General features: G+C 38.6%; 1 protein-coding gene across 2 annotated transcripts in view; it reads left to right on the top strand.

Annotated features, from left to right (window-relative positions):
- MLLT3 (MLLT3 super elongation complex subunit) overlaps positions 1 to 24,695 on the top strand; it is a 291,112-nt gene that overhangs the window by 126,762 nt on the left and 139,655 nt on the right. The gene's annotated exons all lie outside the window — the stretch shown is intronic.

Raw genomic sequence — 24,695 nt, forward strand, 5'->3', positions numbered from 1 at the left:
ATTGTTCAGCCTTCTGACTGGTAATAGGGACTCCTAATAGTGTATGGTATCATATCTTTATGAGATAGCACCATTTAGAGATTTAAATTCAGGTGTGACTAAGAAAAATAGAGGATGTGATGATGAAAAGTCTGGTTGCTAGCAGACTTTCTTGGATTGACATATATCTAAACAGGACTGAGTTTAGAGCACATTTCTTCAGGTTGGAGGTTTCAGATGTCAGGTGGACTGTGTACTGAGACTGTGAAGATTTATGAACAGGAAGGTAGGTACAAGATCTCTGGGTGTCAGAGGATTTAGCTTCAGGAGAAATGGGGAATTACCTACTCTCAGTGGTAAAGCATAAGATAAAATTAGAAGATGAACTTTCAAAAGGCAGTGTTTACAAAAATCTTTCTCACTGAACAATGCCTTCTCTGTGTATATTAAGAAAGTTGGTTTCTCATTTGCATGCTAAAGTGGAGAGCTAATAGTGGGAACTTATCTAATTCAAAGTTAGCTTAAATTTCTAAGAAAACAAATGTCTAAAATAGTAATAGATTGTATATTGCCAAAAACTACAGGAAAAATGAAATGTAATGCCTTGATTTGGAGATGAAAAGAGCTTGAAATGCATACTTTAAAATTGTAGAAAATGTAACTTGGAATGATGAAATAAGAAATGATGAAATAAGAATTAAACTATAGCAGGAGAGACTTTGGAGAGAAGTCAATAAATATTTCCTGAAATACCAAGCATAATAAATGCATGCCAGTCAAGTTAGACATTTAAAATGCCTTCTCTGCACAATTTTAAGAAGCTGTTACATTTTTATTTATTTGAGGATGGCTTTAAGGTTTGGTCATCTTGAATTGCAGGTGTTTTGAATGACCTCTCTGTTCCTTCTGGCCCTGGAATTTAATATTCGTTTGAAAGACAACTTGCCAGTTTGGTTCTAGTGGTGAAATCATAGGAAAGTTAACCAGATGAGGCTGTGGTTGAAAAAACATGTGGTGAGGATTTGGCCCACCACAGTTATTTTAGCGGACAGCCAACTCTTTCCCCATTCCATTTGCTCTGCAGTATCCATAATGTCTTTTTTAAAATCATGTCCTCCCATGGGTAATAGACCCTGTAAATCATTGACTTTTGTGTTTATGTGCTCTGACTGAATAGGAAACCACCCACCACCCTGACAGTGACAGGAAGAAGTTAAAACTTTTTTTCTCTGAAGTTGTAGTTGGCTCAAGTTACCATTATGGTGATTTTGGCCCAAATCAATGGCATTGCTTATTTTGTAGTGCTACGGAAGGAACTTTTCTTTTGTTTGACTTTTAGAAAAATACTGTTTTAACTTTTCACAGTCTTGACTTTGATAAGCAGCTTGTAACCTCTTCCAAGTGTGCGTGAAGTAATTACATTTTTTCCCAATGCTCCATGACTAAGAAGTACAAGGCATTGTTAACCCATGATACATTCTTGAGAGGAAGATCTAGATGGGGGTGGTGGGGGTGGGTGGGTGGATATGGAGCAATTTGATTCCTAATTCCTGGTAGCTATCTCACAGTGACATCAGGTGTGATAAAATCAGATAACTGTAGAATTTGAGGCTACCCATTTAGGTGTCTCTTAAATTGTTCTTGGAGCTCCCCCAGTGGCTCCTTGGTAAGTGTTTTTAATATATTTGTTATTGAAGTATAGTTGAATTACAGTGTTGTGTTAGTTACTGCTGTCTAGCCAAGTGACTCAGTTTTACATATGTACATTCTTTTTCATACCCTTTTCTGTTATGATTTATTATAGGGTATTTAATATAGTTCCTTGTGCTGTATATCCCTTGTTGTCCATCCATTCTGTGTATACCAATCTGCGTCTAATCCCAGAGTCTCAGTCCTACCCTCTCTCTTGGCAATCACCATTCTGTTTTCTGTGTCCCTGATTTTGTTTCTCTTTCGCAGATAAGCTCATTTGTTTCATATTTTAGATTCCACATATAGGTATGATATTTGTCTTTGTCTTTCTGACTTACTTCATTTAGTCTGATAATCTCTAGTTGCATCTGTGTTGCTGCAGATGACATTATTCCCTTCTTTTTATGCCTTTGTATTATTCCACTGTATGTGTATACCACATCTTCTTTATCCATTCATCTGTTGGTAGACACTTAGGTTATTTTCATGTCTTGGCTATTGTGACTAGTGCTTCTATGAACATAGGGATGCATGTATCTTTTGGAATTATAGTTTTTTTCTGGATATATGCCCAGGGGTGGGATTGCTGGATCATATGGTAATTCTATTTTTCGTTTTCTGAGGAACCTCAATAGTGTTTTCCATAGTGGCTGCACCAATTTACATTCCCAGCAACAGTGTAGGAGGGTTCTCTTTTTTTCCACACCCTGGGACAGGGAAGCCTGGTGTGCTGCAGTCTATGGGATCACAAAGAGTCGGACACAACTTAGTGACTGAAGAACAACAACACTTTTTAGTGATGGCCATTCTGACTGGCTTGAGGTGGTACCTCACTGTAGTTTTGATTTAAGAAATGGCCAAGAATATGAATGAGAGATTTAATAACTCTTAGCTTTCTGGCTGAAACATATAGGTTCATCATTAGGAAAAGTATATTAATATTCCAGCTGCCCCAAACTTAGAGAGTTCATTAAGGAAAGCTCAACTTCAGGAGAGTGACTGGCAATAGTTTTCTCACTCTCATTCTCTCTTCTTACTTCAGGTTGTTGAATCATAAGTAAGTTTTTACTGACAATACTTATTTTTCAAGGCTTAGCTTTAGGAATATCTCTTAAATACTTTCTATGAAACCATTTCTGACCCTTACCTTGCTGTTACTTCTAAAACTGCAATTCTGACATTATAATAATTTATTTCTACAGGTTTGTCTTTTGTTCTCCTTTACACAGGGTCTTTCTGCTCCAGTGATCTTTATATGTGTAGTATCTAGTACTTAACACGTGGTCAAGAGAGAACCAATTGAGTATCTACTGTGTATTCATCATGACATGAGGAACTCTGAGATTTTAAAATGATTGGATGCTTAATGAATGGCCTTTCTTCTGAAAATGTAGAAAGGCTTGTTTAAGTGAGTTAGTACATGAGTGTTTTGTGAATTAATTGGGTTATAATTTGATTCTGCTGGGTTGTTCAGAAATACATTTGTGTCTTGAAGAGCACAGTTGCTCTGAGTGCCCACCAGAAGAGCAAGGCTGTTTCTCCAACATATGGAGGAAAAGGAATCCTGACCCTCCTTGCAGAGAGAGGTGGCTTTGGTGTAGGCCAACAGTATACTGGCTCCACCTGAAGCTGTCAGTTCACCATCATTGAGTTTGCATGTAGCAATTTGTCATTGATCTGCTGGGAGAATTCAGGTATATTTGTTTGCATGAAAGGAAACTTCTAGCTCTAGAAGCCTCTATATGAAAGACCAGGAGCTGGGAGTGAAAGCAGTGAAGGCCTAGTCCCAGGAGCCAGTGGAGGAGCTATGTCACATGCATACAGATTTTGAGGCCCCCTTGTTTTGGGGAAGGCCACAAGAAGGATTGAATGGAAAGGCCCCAGGTTTGTGGCCTATAGTTTGGCTCTCAGGGAAATAGCATCAATTCTTTCTGCTAATTTTTTATTTTATTTACATTCCTGTGGGCTTCCCTGGTGGCTCAGGTGGTAAAGAATCTGCCTGAAATGCAGGAGACCAAGGTTCAATCCCTGGGTTGGGAAGATCCCCTGGAGAAGGGAATGGATACCCACTCTAGTATTCTGGCCTGGAGAATTCCATGGACAGAGGAGCCTGGCAGGCTACAGTCCATGGGGTCACGAAGAGCTGGACACGACTGAGGAACTAAATTCCTATGTTTTACCTTCGCATTTTGCTTTGTTGCCTTAAACCCACTTTCCAAAGGCCAGGTTGGTGGGAAAAAGGATACAGGGTGTGGCAGTGGAAGGGGGCAGATAATATACCTCTTGTATTTGAGGAAAGGATGGTACCTTGTTATGGGCTATGATATTTTCACCTTTTACATTGTTGGGTTGGTTCAGAACATAGGCTTTAGGAAATTTCTACTCATACCTGGGCATGAGTCAGCCTGTCGTGTAATATATACCCCAGCATTGTTATAAGTTATGGAAATTAAAACATGTTGTGCATGATTTCCCTGAAAAATATTTCACAGTCTTTATTCAAATTTGGTTCTACCCACAGATAAATACTGTTATCTCTGTGACATTTCACATGTTGATTTTCATACTCTTTATTTCTAGAATACTTTTATTTTTTTAAAAAGGTTTTTCACAACATCCCAAGAAGATGACGACAGATACTGCCACTTGTGTCTGATTAAGGAAATTGAGTCACAGGGAAATTTTGCCTTACCTTGACTCTTACAGTTATTTAGTGGCGATCCAGATAAACCACAGTACCTGCTTACTCTAAGTCTTATTCTTTTCTCCTGTCTAAATTGCTTGCTTTGAGTTAAATAAGTTAACTCTTCCAAGCAGAAGGTCTCAGCTTAGATATGGGCACTAATTTGAAAAACTTTTTTTTTAAGAATTTTCGGTGGAGACATGGAATCACCTATGTTCTTCTTTAAAAAAGAAAAAAAATGACGTAAGAAAGAAAGCAAATAGTTTGCTCCAGATGTAAAGAATGGCCAACAACAGTAAAAACATAATAAACAAGTTAATTAGAGAAATTGTCCTATTGCTTAAAGAGCACCTTTCACATAATCACCTTGGGGCTCTAGTACAAAGTTAAAAACTTTCTTGAGAAACCTAATAGCATCAAAAGAACCAGCACTATCTCCTGCCCCTGCACCGCCCCCCCAAAATAAAAAAATAAAAAACCAAACGGGCCAGCAGGATTATGTCATCCTAGGACATTAGACATATAAAGGAAACCATTTTAAGCAGTGCCTTCCAAATTATTCCTCCTCCTCAGTAATGAAAGAGATCCATCATGTTAGGAATAACACGGGGGGGAAACGAGTTCAGGCCCTGCCAGAGGAGGGCAGGCCAGGATCTCTTTAATTGAGAGCCTTCACATTCAAACTGTCATCAGGTCCTGTCAATCTCTTTCTTCATAGTCTCTCAAGTGCATTCCCACAGCTGCTATTCTACTCCAGCCCGCTCTGGAAAATTCCGTTCTGAGTTCCTAGAAGTGGAACTTCCCCTTGCTGGAGCCAGCGCCTCCTCCCTCTCTTCTCCTTTCTCCCTGCACCTCCCTCCGCTCCTCCCTGTCTCCGCCTCCCCACCTCCTTTCTTCCCTCCCTCCCTCCAGGTGCTTTCACAGACCTGGCCTCCTTTCTAAATACAACTAGACTGTGAAGTAAGTAGTATTCCCTGGTTACACTGGAGGACAGCTGAGAGGTTAAAATGACTTGCCCCAGGTCATAGCATTAAGTGGCGGATTTAGAATTTAAAACCAGGTCATCTTATTCCCAGACCTGAGCTCTTCTCACCTTGCCATAGCTGTCTCTTCTGTCTTAAGTGCTTCGATCATTTGCAGAGGAAGAGATGTTTAATTCATCTTGGAGCCTTTATAAGACCATGATCAGTAGTTTGAGTTGTTCCTGCACAGGGTTTAGTGGCCCCCTCTGCTGTTCACCAGCTGGAATTCTGAGTCACATCTCTGGTGAACTTTCAAGAGGTCTGTCTGTCCCGTCAACTTGTGTAGGGTTATCGGGCATCTGTTCTGTGCCGGGTATTGTGCTAGGCACAGGGGGACAGAACAAGGCTTAACAACTCAGCACACATCTTGCATCCCCTCTCCTCTGGTTACCTCTTCATGGAGAGCCAGCAGTGTTTATAGAGCCCTCTAAATATTGAGAAGTATGCCATGTTAACTTCAGTTAACATGCAGAGGTTGAGGACAGGATGTTGCTCCTAGTGCAACTGAAAGTGAAAGTGAAAGTGAAGTTGCTCAGTCGTGTCCAACTCTTTGCGACCCTGTGGACTCCTCTGTCCATGGGATTTTCCAGGCAATAGTCCTGGAGTGGGTTGCCATTTCCTTCTCCCGGGGAATCTTCCCAACCCAGGGCTCGAACCCTGGTCTCCCGCATTGTAGACAGACGCTTTACCATCTGAGCCTCCAGGGGAGCCTAGTGCAACTGCTGTCAGTTTAATAGGAATCCCAGGTCATGGATGGGTGGCAAAGGACCTCCTCATTGTACACTCAGCCCTAGGGCAAGGTTTAGGGCATTTTGTATCTGAAGGAGGCTGTGTTTTTCTTGACCTAGCCCAGACAATGATTGTGCTTCTACTTTTGCACTTGAGAATAGGGGGTGGAGTTGGCAAAGGCTTTGCAATGCAATTAAAAACAAAACAAAACAAAACCCTACATACTTAAATGTTTTACTGGTTTGTAATCTGAAACATACAGTCATAGAAACTTTTTTTTTTTCTCTTTGAAATTGTCTCTGTTACTTTTATATCCCAGTGATTGAGCATCCCGTGTTCAGGTAGATGTTAGCTTGCAAACATAACTCAGACCATTAAGGACTGGTTCTTCTCAGTGTCTCTTTGGAATGGAAGGACCGTGGAGCCTGAAAGGACACTGTCTTCATCCCTCATTTTGTGGAAGAAATGGAGTCTCAGGGAGAAGTTGTATGTGTGACTGAATCTGGGCCTAGGCTTCACGGACCCCAGAACAGGTAGGAGAGGAAGGTATCATTGAGTTTTTTTTCTGTCCAGTTTTATCATCCTCTGGTCATAGGTTAACGGTCCACTTCAGTGTTGGGTTTGTTTTCATTTTTGGAGGTCTACTTTCAAAGATTTTAAATTGCAGATGCAAGTGCAGCTGCATCAGGGTTTGCTAGCCAAATGCAATTATAAACCAGAGCCTCTGTTTCACTTTTCTAAAAGCCTATTTCAAAAAAAGCAAAGGCCATAAGCAACTTGTCGAGTTTATTGCCTTAAAAAGGAAAGAAAAAAAAAAGGCTTGAAATTTCCTATCATAACTGATGGAACAAACCTTGAAGTCAACACATTAGACTTTTTCATTTTTGTTCCAGTTTTCTCCTGGCAAGTAGGAGAATTTAATAAGAAAGGGACCCATGGTTCCAAAACAAATAGGGTCTAAGTCCAAGACATCTAAAGCTTGCGTGGAATCCCTCTGGCATTTATCCCACTGGGCCCCAGGGAAGGGAGGAGACAAAAGTCCATATCCCTGTTGTAGCCAGGGTTGGTTCAGTCGAAGGTGAAGCTGTCTGTCAGACTATTTATAGCATGTTTATAGCATGATGGAAAAAACAAAAGACCATAGGTTTTAGAGCCTGGCTTTTATTCACAGATGATAAAGACTGTTTTGTTTTGCTTTAAAGAATAGATTCCTTAACATGCTCCATAGTAATTGACATGAATTTAAACCATGGCATTTTAGCCAACTGATGATTTTTATCATCTTCATTATCAACAATTAGTGTTTGAGGTTGAGAAATCAATAAAATATCAGTCTTTAGGATGAAGATGCCACTTATTTATTAGATGGGCATAACGGGGTTTCAATATGACACTGTCTTAGAAAGTAAAACATTCATTTCAAATTTTTAGAAGATTGGGTTTCATAGCCTTTCCAAGGAATTTCAACCAGGTATGATATGATTAAGAGGGTTCCAGTATAATTCGGAAAACTTTTGTTTAATTTTGGTTCATAATTATGTTACCATTTGTTCCATGGACAGAGGAGCCTTGTTGGCTACAGTCCATGGGGTTGCAAAGAGTCGGGACACGACTGAGCGACTTCACTTCACCAGTTATTCAAACATCTATTTCTCCATGATGTTTGAATTAAGATGCCGTTTCTTTTTTGTCTTAAAGGTGTAAATCGTTGACTTTTTTTTTTTTTGTACTGTTTCACAGGTGACTGCTGTAACTTATATTTGCATAATATAAAGAAGGAACGTGTGGGTGAGGCATGCTGGAGTATACGGGGAACCTTTGCTAGATAACTATTTGACTCTGGGATATATTCATCAAAGTAAAGTTGCTGTCTCGGGACTCTACTGTAAAGTATTTCTCTGATTTGGGTCTTCTCTAGCTTGTTTAGAGAACCAACCCACTGACTCACCCCTTCAGTCCTTGTAGAGGAAATGGCACAAAATTGAAAGAGTGTGTACATTGCTCAAGTATTGTATTAGTTTTCCCGTGTTTTGTTAGCTTTATTTATCATAAGACATTTTATCCAGAAATGTCTTCACCAAATAGAAGGACTGATGCTTGGACCATCATTTCCTACCTAGTTTTGGATCAAGTAAATTTGGAACAGTCGAGAAAAGTTTTAGGTAGCATTTTCATATTTAATATTTAGGAAATATGCCTTAGTGAAATGTATGGTTTACCCAGGTGGGACAGTTTTGTTGCTAAATAGCACCCTGACTGATATGCTACGTTCAACACTCACAATGTCTGTATTTTGAAGGAGGACTCAACTTTGGTGGGTCAGTGGCCCTCATATTTAGAATATGTCAATTTTCGGGAAAAGGTAGGTAATGTAAATAAAGGCAGTGGGAGTCAAATGTGATTTTTCCATACAACCCATGCGGGCCCCCATTCCTGGCCCAGGAACTTTGGGCCAGTCCCAGTGAGCTAAGCACCATTTCCCATCAGCTGTAAATGGTACATTTCTGATGCTGTTGGATTGCCTTTAATATCTGCATGACTTAATTCAATACCTTAGCCTAATTGTAGCAAACTGTATGAACCCGTTTAATAAATGTTCACACATTCTTACATATTTCTTCACTGAAGGTGATTTGTGCCTTAGTTTTAATGCAGCAGATCAGAATTTGAAAATTATATCAAGTGAGTAGAGTGCAGGATGGCTTCTTGGAAGGGGAGATTTGATGGTTATCTTTGAGAAAATTTGTTAAGGCTTAGGGGTATTAATGTGCCTTTTTTAGATGAATTATTGAGGGATATCTGTTTAGCTGCCCTCTTTCACATTATAAAAATTTACTGTAGAAAGCACAGCCATTAACAATCTAGTGGTTGGCATTTCTGCTGTGTTTGAATTTCTGCTTTCTAGACTGCCTTCCCATCAGCACAAATAACTTCACTTTGAGCCTTAAGGTTGTATAAATCATACCGACCTTTAAAATGCAGGAATCAAATTGTTAGACAAAGGATTTTTCATTCTCTCTTTTTCTTTTCTCTTGCAATTGCTTTGTAATGTCAGGTGACCTCAAAGCTTTGGGTTGATGAGTGGTTTGTAGCCAGTTCATAGAATCAAATTATTCTAGTTCATCCATGAGCTTTAGATATTGACTTATGACAGTAAAGTCCTTGGTCAGTTAGAACACTGTTTCTTGCACCTATCAACCGTTTAAAGATATTTGATAAGTTTATTTGACAAGTATTTGATGGGCTTTAGACTAGAAATATTTAGAACATATCCCTGCAGATGAGTATATTTATTTAAAGTGCTTTTAGTGGATATTGTCTTCAGAATTACTTTTAGAACTGTGGGAGAAAGCTGCTCTCATTAAATTACAGTCATAGGATACTTCTTTGGTCTGCTTCTTTATCTTTTTGGTCAGACTGCCTGTACGGCACTGTTTTCTTGAACTAACAGCAAGATCAGAGAGGGAACTGTCCGTAGGGTGAAATCAGATCAGGGTGGGATGGAAGCTAAGGTGTATAGGATGCTCATGGTCTATGCTGAATGAGGCAGAGGCTTTTGTGTTCAGACTGAGGCTTGTAATATATGAGTAAGTGGATTCATGTACGGGAGCAGACTGACAAGGTAGGGTTAGTTCATTTATCAGCAATAACTTGAAAGTAATTGACTTAGTATAGTGAATATTGATTGTGGGCCAGCTAGTCATTGAAAATGAAAGTACTCTCAGCTGCATTTGAACATTTATGTATCTGCCCAAACCTAATTTTCAAGGTGTTTAGTCTTCTGAATTTAGCCAGCGTTTAGATAATAACAGTTAACTTCTTTACCACTACTCCAAACCTTCTCTTCCAGTTTACACAACTCATTCATTTAAATAGGTTATTATAAAAGTTTCTGTGTGGTCTTGAGCTGAAGTTACCAAAGAACCTTTGGTTTCAAATCAGTCCAGTAATTAGAGTTATAGAAATAATGTAGGATCTTCAGAATGACATATTACAAGTTTAGGAGCCAAGAGACAGAAAAAGATACTCCCAGCTGACATTCACAAATCAGAAGCAGCTGCAGCAAGGTCAGGGCCCTCGTGTGTTAAGGGGCTGGTTATTTTATCAGTTAAGGGAGTCGACATTATTTCATGTCTCTAGGCATTTGAGTAGAGACAAATTTGATGTTCCTGCTTCTATTGGGCATCATCTCTAGCCTTCTAGGAACAGACATCAAGCAAGAGTGTGGTACAATAAATTCTATCTGTGCAATGACTAGAAAGTGCAGTAAGAATTTGCAAGTTGCACAATAATTATTTATGTATTGTGCTCCATTATTGTACATGGGCCAGGCTTTGAGTCCATTCCTGTTAAATAGCCTGCAACTACTTTGCTCTGAGTTTATTAGCACAGTTGGATTTTTTTTGTTGTCTTTTCCTTTTTTTTCTTTATAGGATTATGGTTTTCATAGTAGTGACATTATGGGATTACTTTGTTCTTGACATTTCTTATGGGAAAAGTTTGCACATTATCTGGTGGATTAAGCTTGACTATTGGACCTAGTCCTACTCCTACTCAACACATGAAAAGCAACTGTTATTTAGCCTCTGATGTTTTGAAAGTTCCTTCTATGACCATGTCTGTGTCTTCCTGGTAGGCATTGCTTGAGCAGTAAATAGACATACCTCTTGTGCTATCATCACGTTAAGAATCATAAGGGTACTCTGAACATTTAGTTTGTTGTTGTTCATTCTCTCTCTCTTTTTAGACAAATTACAGTGGGAGAAATTGAATGTTATAACAGTTTTTCTATTATTAAGTAGTGTCAGAAAAGGAAACTGTAGGGGATGATTGTACACAATCCTTTGGTCCTTTCAAAATTAATCATGTATTAGAAAGTGATGTAGTTTATCTGGAAGGAAGTAACTTCACCCAGTCGGTGGAGGAAAAAAACAGCCATGTAACTGAAGCAGTGAGAAAAAGTGATTCACAGAAAGACTTTCTGCTCTGGCTGAGTATGTGAGGGAAGGTCTCAAGGGCAGTGTTTCTCACACTTGCACAGGCATCAGAATCATGTGGAAAACTTCGGGCAGTAGATTGCCAGAGACTTCCCTAGAGTTTCTGATGCAAGAGGTCTGGGGTGAGGACCAAGAATTGGTTGGCATGTTGCACAGTTTCCTCAGGTGATGGTCATGTTGTTGATCCAGAGGTCACTGCTGTAGTGGTCTAATGGAGTCTAAACTAATGGAGTCCTAGCTAAGAAACTTTTTTAAGTGTAGTGCTGGTAACACCACAGAAAATGCAAAGAATGGCAGTTGAAGTCTGTTTGAGAGGGTGACTGACTGACTCTAGGTTGACTAGGAGAGGATTGAATTATAATTAAGTGGCTGAACTAATATGGTTAACAAAATCCTATGGTTTAGAACTTAATATGTTTCTAAACTGGGTTTACTTGATATCGGTTAAGAGCTGTTACATTAAAATATGCATTTGCTTACATGTGTAGTTCCAGACCATCCTGAAGTTTGTTCTGTCTGGAATGGTCAACTGTTGCTACCAGAGGCTTGGCACTTGTATTCATTTAATACTGCAGCCCGGGAAAGGAGAGAAGGGAGTTAATTGAATTTCTTAATTTGGATCTAAAATGTCTGTATAGAAAATGCCTAGCTTACGATTTCTTCAAGGATAAATTCTCATTTTTTTTCATGCTTGCATTTTTAGTCGTGGTATGTAATGTGTGCAGTGTTTATGAAAGGAATGAATGAATGGCCAGTAGCACATTTGTTGGAAATAATTAGACCATGGTGGTAATGGTGGGAACCACCCCAGATAACTCACATAGGGAATCTATTGATGATTTGAAAAATTTGCATATTAGCTTATTAATGGACTTCTCAGGTGGCACTAGTGGTAAAGAATCAGCCTGCCAATGCAGGAGACATAAGAGATGCAGGTTCAATCCCTGGGTTGGGAAGATACCCTGGAGGAGAGCATGGCAACCCACTCTAGTATCCTTGCCTAGAGAATCCCATGGACAGAGGAGCCTGGTGGCCTACAGTTCATGAGGTTGCAAAGAGTCGGACACAACTGAGCAACACACACACACACACACAGCACAGTACACAGCTTATTAATATAGTTTCTGTTATCTCAACAAATTTAGGCAAACTGAAAATCCTAGTAGAGTTAAATGATATCTGAATTTTTAATATCAAAACGAATCTCAAGAAACCATTATTTTTGACAGGCGTACACGTTATCTAAATGAAACCAGGGTTAAAGCCATGGAGATATAACAAAAGCATTTCATAAAATATGAAGTCCAAGTAAGCTATATTGGTAAAGGAATTAAACTTCCAAATTTAGATCATTCATATCATTAATCATTAATTAAACTTCCAAATTAATCATGAAATTAATTAAGAAACTTCCAAATTTATATCATTCATTTTAATAGTTTAACAGAATCATGTTATCCTAATCTGTTAATTTTTTAAGGTCTTTATCTTCCCTGCTACATTGTTGGCAGGGGCATAATATCCAGATACTACTAGAGACTGAAAGCATAAAATGATGGGAGATATTCATAAGTGCAGACAGAGGCTGTGTTGTAATATCTCTAACACCAAACTCTTGGTTTGTCAGAAATTTTGTCTAAATGGCACCTTTCCTTTGTCCCTACTCAGTGAAAATATGCATAACTGTTGGCAAAATTATAGGAATTTAGCAGTTATAAGATGATTTTCTCATAACCGCCTACATATTACTTTGGAGCTACACAGTGATACTTTTTAAAATTTTTATGGATAGAAGAATCTGAGGTAGAAAGAAGTTAAGTAACTTGCCTAAAATTAATTATTCCAGCTAGGAAATGTCAGAGCGAGACAAAGAACACAGATTTGCTAGCTCTAAATTAGGTTTCTCTATAAAATTCAACTACTGGTATATTGCATTTTTTTTCATAGGAAAAGGTATATGTGTTGGAAGGGACACGCAGATGGGAGACTTTGATGTCACTTTTTCTTACTTTCCAAATGTTTCATATTCCAGATACCTTGTTCTTCTCCACATTCATTCAGCATCTCATTATTATTGTTGTTTTAAACATTTTTCTTTTATTGTACAAGACTTTTTTTCTTTTGTAGAAAAATGAGAAGGTGCAAATAAGCAAAAAGAAGATAATACTTTTCATCCAAGCATCCAGCACAGAGTGCTGGGCATAGAAGCCATTAATAAATATCTATTGATTGAATGCCAGGAATTAGCTCCCTGACCTCTGGGTAAATTGCTTAAGTTGTCATATTCCATCTGTAAAAAGGGGTGGCTGGCAGGGCTCTTGTGCTACTTATTTCCTTACGTTATAGATTTATTTGACATCAGCCATCTTTCAGGGACTTGGTGAAAGGTGTTAAATAAATCATACCTTTATTATTATCTCTGAGGAAGAAATTATTTGAAATTTGCTCTCTCTAAATATCTTACTGCTATTTGTCATAAGAAAGAAAATGACTTATTTGCAATATAAGGTATGTGTTTATTCGGGTGGGAGTATGTGTGAGAACAAATGTATTTATTTATAAATAAATCATCATTATAAAACATTAAAAACTTCTTCCTATGATATTTTCAGTTCTGTTGTTTAGTTTCCACCCTCCCTGAGCCCAAACTATAGTTGGATGGATTTAGATTTTATCTACCGGCATTTCTTCATGAAAATAGAATAACAGGGAAAAGAAATTGATAGAGTCAGGAAAGCTTATTTGATTTCTTGGTATTTTCTCTTATTGATTGTATTTACTCCATGGGCATTATAGGGATATATGCATATTAATTCATGTAATTTACTTAGTTTATTAGGTGATACCAGTGACGTTGTCCAAAAATATGGTTATTTGGAAGAGAAACAAGTTAGATAGTGAGTTTTCAAAATAGGATATGACAGTGCATGTAGAGAATGATTTTTAAAAAACACAAATGTACCTATTTTCCCACGATAAATTTCAATGTAGTAAGCTTTTCTCCAGATGGGATTACAATGCCTGCAAAATATTTACTAGCTTGAAAAGCAACTTTTCTTTTTTCTTATTGTTTTAGCACTATTTTATACTTCGCAGATTTTCATATAGCTGGGCTTGTGTTTCCATTCTGTAGCTAGTGTGTGTAGATAGAAATACGTTCATCCATTTAAATCTCCTGTTAAAATGGGTTGGGACTGCTGCTGCTGCTAAGTCACTTCAGTCGTGTCCAACTCTGTGCGACCCCATAGACGGCAGCCCACCAGGCTCCCCCGTCCCTGGGATTCTCCAGGCAAGAACACTGGAGTGGGTTACCATTTCCTTCTCCAATGCAGGAAAGTGAAAAGTGAAAGGGAAGTCGCTAGTGGCGGGAAAATCAAGTCAACAAACAAACAAAAAAACCCCTGGAAACATAAACTGCTGGTTTACTCTTTATAAACTTTCTTTTTATATAAATGAATTGGCTTATAATAGAGTTTTACAAAATAATTAATCAAGGCTCTTAGCAAAATTCTTATTTCTATTAATATTTGATACTTAATAAATCTAGAATAAATTTTTAAAGTACAATGTGACACTAGGGAATTTTGCATTTAAGGTGCAATAGTTCCATAATAGGAGTGGTTTCCTCTAAAGGTTATTTGGGGACTTAGTTCACCTTCATTCATTCAATTTTATAATGGATCTCTGAAGCCGACTCAGTAAAAATTTTTATAGTCCCACTTTAAGAGGAGGAATTTTTCTTCTGATTTACACTGAATGAGTGAACGTTAGCTAGCTCTTCAAGCTAGGGTCTTAATTATTCTCTTGTTTGACCTTTGCCTGTAACATTTGGTTTGAGTTGTGTTCTTCTCTTTGACTTTAAGATTCAGTCATTGGCAGGAGCCTTATTTAATCTTGCTATTGAGCTGTTTCATCTCCTTGAATAGGACATAAACCTATTCATCAGCCTGTCTTTCATATGGGCATGTTGTTCTGGAATACTATTAATATTGAGTGCATTGTGGCAGGGTGCATTCTATTTAAAAAGCAATGTAATATGTTTCAGTGTGATCAAGAACAAGGGTGTTACAAGAGCAGTATATAGTAAAATCATAACACTCAAGGGTTTTGTTTTTTTTAACATAATGTGTTACGCCTAATGTGCAAACAGTTGATTTAATTTTTGACTTCAGCTTTTTAAAAGCATGATGCTTCTCATAAATGCTGCCAGTATGTTCTGATGTTTCATCCCTTAATAACTTGAGCCGATCTGCTGCTATTGCTCAATTGTGTCAAGTTCCCGAGGAATTGAATTTCTAGTTTGATTTATGCAGGTAAAACAGGCTCTCACTCAGTAGATTTAGTCTGACTTCATAATCAAAATGGAAAGTAGAAAACAAAAAATTAATTTATAGAATTTTTTTCCTCTATTAAAGAAATCCAGGATTTATTTACTTACTGGTCTAATAAAAATTCTCTTCTGAAAAGCACTTACAATGAAACCTTTTTAATAATTCAAGTGTGATTCTGAATCTCTTTTGTTTCTGTTGTTCTTTTGTTTTGTCCCAATTTCCTGGTTATGTTATAGCAGATATATGGTATTTAGCTGATAGATGTTTTATGTTTAAAGGAAGATACTAAAAGGTAAAATGCACTTGCCTTCAAGTCAGAATAGAAGTTACATATATATGACTTGTCTTTGGAATAACAGAATTGTAGATCTAGAAGCTGCCTGGCTCTTTATACCACAGAAGAGCTCCAGTGTGCATGGTGGAAGAAACTCTCCAAAGGTCAGATGGCAAATTTGTGGTAGAAATGAAGCCATAACTACATCTCTTGATTTCTGGCTAATTTATCTGTTACTACACTACAGGACTCAAATTTGGATTACGCTTCTCTTTTCTGTTGCTTTGTTTTAGTACCGTATTCTAGTGTTACTGTTTATAATACATAACCTTGGTTTAGATGGTTTAGTCAGTAAGTCATGTCTGACTCTTTGCAGCTCCATGGACTGTAGCCTGCCAGGCTCCTCTGTCCATGGGATTTTCCAGGAGAGAATATCAGAGTGGGTTGCCATTTCCTTCTCCAGGGGATCTTCCCTACTCAGGGACCGAACCTGGGTCTCTTGCCTTGCAGGCGGATTCTTTACCAATTGAGCTAGCAGGGAAGCCCATACATAACCTTAGAAGCTTTATGGCTTTTTCACAATCTGTGCTAGTTTAGGCTTCATGAGTCTGAAGGTGGGACGACTCTGTGAACTTCCTGTGAGGACTTTTAGTGGTGAGTTGAGTCCAAAGAATTCCAAAGTGAAGAATATTTTCCTCTTTCATCTATCCCTGTCGAGAATCCCTAAGGCTCAAAATAAAACCAGAATGTTTAATTAAACTGATGGTAAGTATGTAAATTTAAATCTGTTTTTTGGAAAGATCTTGGGGAAAGTTCAAAAGAAGTTCTCTAATGTTTATGGTTTGTGTTTGACTACCGTTAGGTTACTGGATGGTTTCTAGTTTCCAGAAAGTGTTGTAAAGCTTTGTAGGGATTATCTCATTTATGCCTTTAGCATGGATGGTCTCTTAAAGCTTCAAGAGGGGGATGATGTAGGTAATAGCACTGACTCCCTTTTGTAACTGAGAAAACACAATATATTATGTGAGTGTCCAAGGTGGGATCTGAACCACGGAGTTCTCGAAAGCTCTGGCTCTTGACCATAAACCTCCATGTTACAAATAATTTCCTCCACCACAAAATGCCACCCACTGATAAAAGTTTTCAAGGGGCTCTGCTTTAGATTAGTGAACATTTTTACAATTCCTTCAGTAAACTTTGGCCATACGCTTGAGAATTCTCTCACTAAATTAGGGATACAGTAGTTTTCTAGGACCATCTTAACTTGCAGCCTCTTTTTCCTCCTCTTTCTTCATGTTCACTCTTAAGTTTCTGCACTTCTCCCTTTTCTTGGCTCATTTGGAGCAACAACTCAGTGTACATTGGGCTTAACTTGGATACCCTCATTTCTATTTTCAAAAAAACTTTAAGTGATTCTCTATTATTCCCAAATAAGATTAAAGCTGCTAGCCACTGGCTGCTTAATTCTTTTCTAATATCCTGTTTTTTTACCTTCCTCTTAGGGAACTTATTTCCTTAGTATCTCAAGATTGAAAAGAACCATGGAGAAATCCCTAATAAAGTTACCCATCCACTGGAATGTTTCTCCCACACTCCAGATGGACTATAATCTTTTCCTACTAAGTTTTTTCTAGAATAATTACCACTCATTAAAATTTTTTTCCTCCTTTTGGCAGTATCATACCTGCTTTCTTTAAACACACAAAATGAAACCCAGTGACTGACTCCCTCTTTCCTTCTCTCTAGTTTCTTCCCAAGATTTTCAGTTTGTTGGTCCCTACCTGTAATGTTTTAGGATTTGAAACAGATCAGCTGGAATTCCATCACCTCCACTAGCTTTGTTCGTAGTGATGCTTCCTAAGGCCCACTTGACTTCACATTCCAGGATGTCTGGCTCTAGGTGAGGGATCACACCATCATGATTATCTGGGTCATGAAGATCTTTTTTGTACAGTTCCTCTGTGTATTCTTGCCACCTCTTCTTAATATCTTCTGCTTCTGTTAGGTCCATACCATTTCTGTCCTTTATTGTGCCCATCTTTGCACAATATATTATTCCCTTGGTATCTCCAATTTTCTTGAAGAGATCTCTAGTCTTTCCCATTCTATTGTTTTCCTTTATTTCTTTGCATTGATCACTGAGAAAGGCTTTCTTATCTCTCCTTGCTATTCTTTAGAACTCTGCATTCAAATGAGTATATCTTTCCTTTTCTCCTTCGCCTTTCACTTCTCGTCTTTTCTCAACTATTTGTAAGGCCTCCTCTGGCAACCATTTTGCCTTTTTGCATTTCTTTTTCTTGGGGGTGGTGTTGATTCCTGGTCTCCTGTACAATGTCACAAACCTCTGTCCATAGTTCTTCAGGCTGTCAGATCTAACCCCTTGAATCTATTTGTCACTTCCACTGTATAATCGTAAGGGATTTGATTTAGGTCATACCTGAATGGTCTAGTGGTTTTCCCTACTTTCTTCAATTTAAGGCTGAATTTTGCAAGAAGTAGTTTACGATCTGAGCCACAGTCAGCTCCTGGTCTTGTTTTTGTTGATTATATAGAGCTTTTCCATCTTTGGCTGCAAAGAATATAATCAATCTGATTTTGGTATTGACCATCTGGTGCCGTCCATGTGTACAGGCTTCTTTTGTGTTGTTGGAAGAGGGTGTTTGCTATGACCAGTGAGTTCACTTGGCATAACTCTGTTAGCCTTTGCCCTGCTTCATTCTGTACTCTGAGGCCGAATTTGCCTGTTACTCCAGGTGTCTCTTGACTTCAATATACCAGCAAATTTGGAAAACTCAGCAGGAGTAGAAGAGGTCAGTTTTCATTCCAATCCCAAAGAAGGGCAATGTCAAAAATGTTCAAACTACTACACAGTTGCACTCATCTCACATGCTAGCAAAGTAATGTTCAAAATTCTCCAAGCCAGGCTTCAATAGTATGTGAACTATGAACTTCCAGATGTTCAAGCTGGATTTAGAAAAGACAGAGGAATCAGAGATCAAATTGCCAACATCTGTTGGGTCATAGAAAAAGCAAGGGAATTCCAGAAAAAAATATACTTCTGCTTTATTGATTATACCAAAGCCTTTAACTGTACAGATCACAACAAACTGTGGAAAATTCTTCAAGAGATGGGAATACCAGATCAGCTGACCAGCCTCCTGAGAAACCTGTATGCAGGTCAAGAAGCAAGAGTTAGAAGCGGACATGAACAATAGACTGGTTCCAAATTGGGAAAGGAGTATGTCAAGGCTGTATATTGTTACCCTGCTTATTTAATTTCTATGCAGAGTATATCATGTGAAATGCCAGGCTGGATGAAGCACAAGCTGGAATCAAGATTGCCAGGATAAATATGAATATCCTGGAGTAACAGGCAAATTTGGCCTTGGAGTACAGAATGCAGCAGGGCAAAGGCTAATAGAGTTTTGCCAAGAGAACGCACTGGTCATAGCAAACACTCTCTTCCAACAACACAAGAGAAGACTCTACACATGGACCTCACCAGATGGTCAGCACTGAAATCAGATTGATTATATTTGCAGCCAAAGGTGGAGAAGCTCTATACAGTCAGCAAAAACAAGACCAGGAGCTGACTGTGGCTCACATCATGAATTCCTTATTGCCAAATTCAGACTTAAATGGAAGAAACTAGGGAAAACCACTAGACCATTCAGATATGACCTAAATCAAATCCCTTCTGATTGTACAGTGGACGTGAGAAATAGATTTAAGGCACTAGGTCTGATCAACAGAGTACCTGATGAACTATGGTCAGAGGTTTGTGACACTGTACAGGAGACAGGGATCAAGACCATCCCCAAGAAAAAGGAATGCAAAAAGGCAAAATGGCTGTCTGAGGAGGCCTTACAAATAGCTGTGAAAGGAAGAGAAGCCAAAAGCAAAGGAGAAAAGGAAAGATATACCCATTTGAATGCAGAGTTCCAAAGAATAGCAAGGAGAGATAGGAAAGTCTTCCTCAGTGATCAATGCAAAGAAATAGAAGAAAACAATAGAATGGGAAAGACTAGAGATCTCTTCAAGAAAATGAGAGATACCAAGGGGACATTTCATGCAAAGATGGGCTCAATAAAGGACAGAAATGGTATGGACCTAACAGCAGCAGAAGATATTAAGAAGAGGTGGCAAGAATACACAGAAGAACTGTACAAAAAATCTTCATGACACAGATAATCACGATGATGTGAACACTCAACTAGAGCCAGACGTCCTGGAATGTGAAGTCAAGTGGGCCTTAGGAAGCATCACTACGAACAAAGCTAGTGGAGGTGATGGAATTCCAGTTGGGCTATTTCAAATCCTAAAAGATGATGCTGTGAAAGTGCTGCACTCAATATGCCAGCAAATTTGGAAAACTCAGCAGTGGCCACAGGACTGGAAAAGGTCAGTTTTCATTCCAATCCCAAAGAATGGCAATGCCAAAAAATGCTCAAACTACTGCGCAATTGCACTCATCTCACACGCTAGTAAAGTAATGCTCCAAATTCTCCTAGCCAGGCTTCAGCTATACGTGAACTTCCAGATATTCAAGCTGGATTTAGAAAAGGCAGAACCAGAAATCAAATTGCCAACCTGTCCTGGATCATCAAAAAAGCAAGAGAGTTCCAGAAAAACATCTATTTCTGCTTTATTGACTATGCCAAAGCCTTTGACTGTGCGGATCACAATAAACTATGAAAAATTCTGAAAGAGATGGGAATACCAGACCACCTGACCTACCTCTTGAGAAACCTGTATGCAGGTCAGGAAGCAACAGTTAGAACAACAGACTGGTTCCAAATAGGAAAAGAAGTACGTCAAGGCTATATATTGTCACCCTGCTTATTTAACTTATATGCAGACTACATCATCAGAAATGCTGGGCTGGAAGAAGCACAACTGGAATCAAGATTGCTGGGAGAAATATCAATAACCTCAGATATGCAGATGACACCCCCCTTACGGCAGAAAGTGAATAAGTACTAAAGAGCCTCTTGATAAAAGTGAAAGAGGAGCGTGAAAAAGTTGGCTTAAAGCTCAACATTCAGAAAACTAAGATCATGGCATCCGGTCCCGTCACTTCATGGTAAACAGATGGGGAAACAATGGGAACAGAGACTTCGTTTTGTTGGGCTCCAAAATCACTGCACATGGTGACTGCAGCCATAAAATTAAAAGATATTTATTCCTTGAAATAAAAGCTGTGACCAACCTAGACAGCATATTAAAAAGCAGAGACATTAGTTTGCCGACAAATGTCTGTCTAGTCAAAGCTATGGTTTTTCCATTAGTCACATATGGATGTGAGAGTTTGACTGCAAAGAAAGCTGATTGCTGGAGAATAGATGCTTTTGAACTGTGGTGCTGGAGAAGACTGCTGAGAGTCCCTTGGACTGCATGGAGATCCAACCAGTCTATCCTAAAGGAAATCAGTCCTGAATATTCATTGGAAGGACTGATGCTGAAGCTGAAACTCCAATACTTTGGCCACCTGATGTGAAGAACTGACTCACTGGACAAGGTCCTGACGCTAGGAAAGATTGAAGGCAGGAGGAGAAGGGGACGACAGAGGATGAGATGGTTAGTTGGCATCACCGACTCAATGGACATGAGTTTGAGCAAGCTCCTGGAGTTGGTACAGACAGGGAAGCCTGGCATGCTACAGTCCGTGGAGTTGCAAAGAGTTGGACACAACTGAGCGCCTGACTGAACTGACCTATAATGTTGACTGTTAGTGGGTTTTGTGTTCATTCTGATTTATCTTTTATGTTTGTACTATTTCCCCCATTAAATCCTGGAATTCAGAGACCATGAGAAGTACCTTACAACTAGTACTGCATTTAATAATAAGAAGGTATTTTATAAAATTTGACCCTTTCAAGAAGAGTGGAAGCTGGTTTTTTCCTCTTACTATGTATCCCTATTTAGCTCAAAGACATGTCAGAACTGCAAATCTCACTGAGAAATAAGTGTAGCTCACTTTTATAGTCAGGACAGACAGAAAACACTAAATCACTACTGTGTTTAGTAGAAGCAAGGAAAAAAATCATAACTTTAATGATATGGTTAAATTTTTATAATGTGTATTTGAACAGTGATATCGGATTTTATTTTAGCAGTGGCTTACTTCTTCTTCTTCTTCTTTTTTTTTTTTTTCCACATAAAAAGGACCCAAATTCTGTATCTAAAACTCAGGATTGGTCCTTTGGCTATTTAAATTTTCATTGTTTGGGGCTAGTGCTCTATTGTTTTTGTGAAAGCAATCCATACTGCTGGAGTGTAGGGTTTTCTGGAATCAGTTTTAAAACCCTTGTTTTACGAGAGTGGAGCTACAGTATTTTCCTTGGTTTATTTGGGAAGGTTGAAAGATTGTCAGGCGTAACAGGAACCACATTCTTGTATGCACGATGTATGAACAGTTGCCATCATATGAGCATTGCCCCATTCTGTCTTCATTCCTTATATCTGCTGCTGCTGCTGCTGTTGCTAAGTCGCTTCAGTTGTGTCCGACTCTGTGTGACCCCATAGACGACAGCCCACCAGGCTCCCCTATCCCTGGGATTCTCCAGGCAAGAATACTGGAGTGGGTTGCCATTTCCTTCTCCAATGCGTGAAAGTGAAAAGTGAAAGTGAAGTCGCTTAGTCGTGTCCGACTCTTCGAGACCCCATGGACTGCAGCCAACCAGGCTCCTCCGCCCATGGAATTTTCCAGGCAAGAGTACCGGAGTGGGATGCCATTGTAATATCTAATGGAGCTTAAATCAATTAGTGTACTTAAGATAGGCTATTTCTGTGCGAAATGCCGAACAGAAAAAAGAAAGAAGGATCCACAAGATGCTGAAAAGGAATTTTGTTTTTAGTTCTTTCTCTAAAGTTAGGACAATTTTGATTCCTTTCCTGAAAGTATTTTTTTTTTTTTTTTTCCCTACTGAAAAGGGAATAAAGCAAAAGTAAATTAAGAAGAGAAAATTTGGATCATTGACCTTTTGGGGATGATTATCTTTTGGACTTTCTGTGAAGTTAGGTTGTAGTGATCTTTTAGGCGGTTGTGTGTTTTTTTTTTAAAACAAAATGAGTGTTAACTTTAATTGACTGTATTTGTTTATTTTTTATAACACACTGCCACTTCTTTCACCCTAATGCAGTCGATATCTGTCTTGTGTGTAACATCACTTCATCATCCTTTGCATTGAATACTTAAAGGGCAAGTATTAAGAATTGCATGCTCTACATGAAAAGATGGATGTACCACATTTAAAAGTGACTCTTACACACTGTGCACTTATTAAAAGAAAAAAATTAAGTTGAAAAATATCCCTTTAATATGAAAGGGAGAAAATCATAACTTCTGTATTCTAATATTTCGAGTGTCATCGCTTCTGTATTCTTCCTTTGTTTCTTGATTCATGTGGTTTTCTTCCCCTTGCAGCATTGTTTCCCTCCCCTTGAGTAGGTAGCTTTATACTTATGATCTTTCTTTTTCTCAGATTGCACTTAAAATCCACTCCTTTTTTGTGGTTGGCGTTCTTTAGTCTAGATGCTTCCTTCTGTACTGTGTTTAGGAGCTCTATTTCAAGGGACAGACTTAAACAAACAAACAACTCTTACTTTAGATTATACAAATCCCAAGAATTCTATCTCCCTAAAGAAACCTTCATGATGAAGGATCTTCATGAAGATGCTGTAAGTAGATGTTTTGTTTTCTTGGGAGTTCATAGCATTGGGAGAATTTAAGATTTGAGAAATCAAACTGTGAGATTCTAAGAGCCAAACCTTTGTGAGTGTTAACTGGTGGATACAGAATGGGAGAGAATGTTCAGGAAGGAGGAAGTAGCCTTCACCTCAGTTGAAGAGGAAAATCCGGGTAAGCAGCCCTGGAGGCAGGTGTAAAGACAGGCTTTCTTTAGGCTGTTTACACGTCTGTCTCTGTAAGCAACATAAATAGGGCTTTTTTTCCTGCCTGGCCAACACATACCCTGCTCGTTTTTTTCTTTGAGGTTTCAGCTTAAATGTCACTTTCTCAGGGAGGGAAATGTTCATCTAAAATAAGGAGGAACTCCCAATATTCTTCACATCAGCCTGCTGTATTTTCACTGAAGTCCCTATTATCCAATACTCTCTCAGTATTTTCTTGTACATGTATTTTTTCTTCTCTCCTGTTCGCCCTCCCTGCCTCCCAGCAATGGACATAAGGTTAATAAGTGTGGGGCCATGTCAGCTGTGTTTATCGCTCTATTTCCAGGCCCTAGAATAGAACCTGCACTTAGCGGACAGTGTCTTTGGCTAGACTGTCATCTGCTTGAGAGCAGGATTCCGCCTTATCTCTGTGTGTGTCTGCTCAGTCGTGTCCGACTCTTTGGGATCCCATGGACTGTAGCTCTCCAGACTCCTCTGTGTATGGAAATATCCTAGCCAGAATGCTAGCGTGGGTTGCTATTTCTTCTCCAGGGGATCTTCCTAACCCAGGGATAAAACCCACATGTCCTGTGGCTCCTGCATTGGCCAATGGATTCTTTATCACTGAGGCATTTGGGAAGCCAGCCTTATCTTTGTAGCCCTATGATTATATAGTGCCTCTTGAATTGAATTATTTAGGCTAACATAATTGAAAAAAGTGAAAAGGTAGGATAACTTTATTAATGAAGACATTCCATTCCTTTTTTCCCTCTAAATAAGAAGTGGTATCAGTCTCAGTGATAGAGGGGCCAAGTGTAAAACCTGGGATAAAACTGGGTAAAACTTTGATGCTGAAGGACTGTCCCAAGGACTGGTGACTTATGCTGTTCCAAAAATCACAAGGTGATTATTTTAGAAAGTGAGATTTTTCAGTGGCTTTTAATATATTTGATTAAATAATGAAAAGCAATATTATATTTAGTTTCAGATGTGCAATATAATGGTTCAAAATTTTTATAGCTTATATTTCATTTAAACTTATTATAAAATATTGGCTATATTTCCTGTGCTGCATAACATATCCTTGTAGCTTTT

This window comes from Bos indicus, chromosome 8 (genome assembly GCF_029378745.1).
Source record: "Bos indicus isolate NIAB-ARS_2022 breed Sahiwal x Tharparkar chromosome 8, NIAB-ARS_B.indTharparkar_mat_pri_1.0, whole genome shotgun sequence".
NCBI lineage: Eukaryota > Metazoa > Chordata > Mammalia > Artiodactyla > Bovidae > Bos > Bos indicus.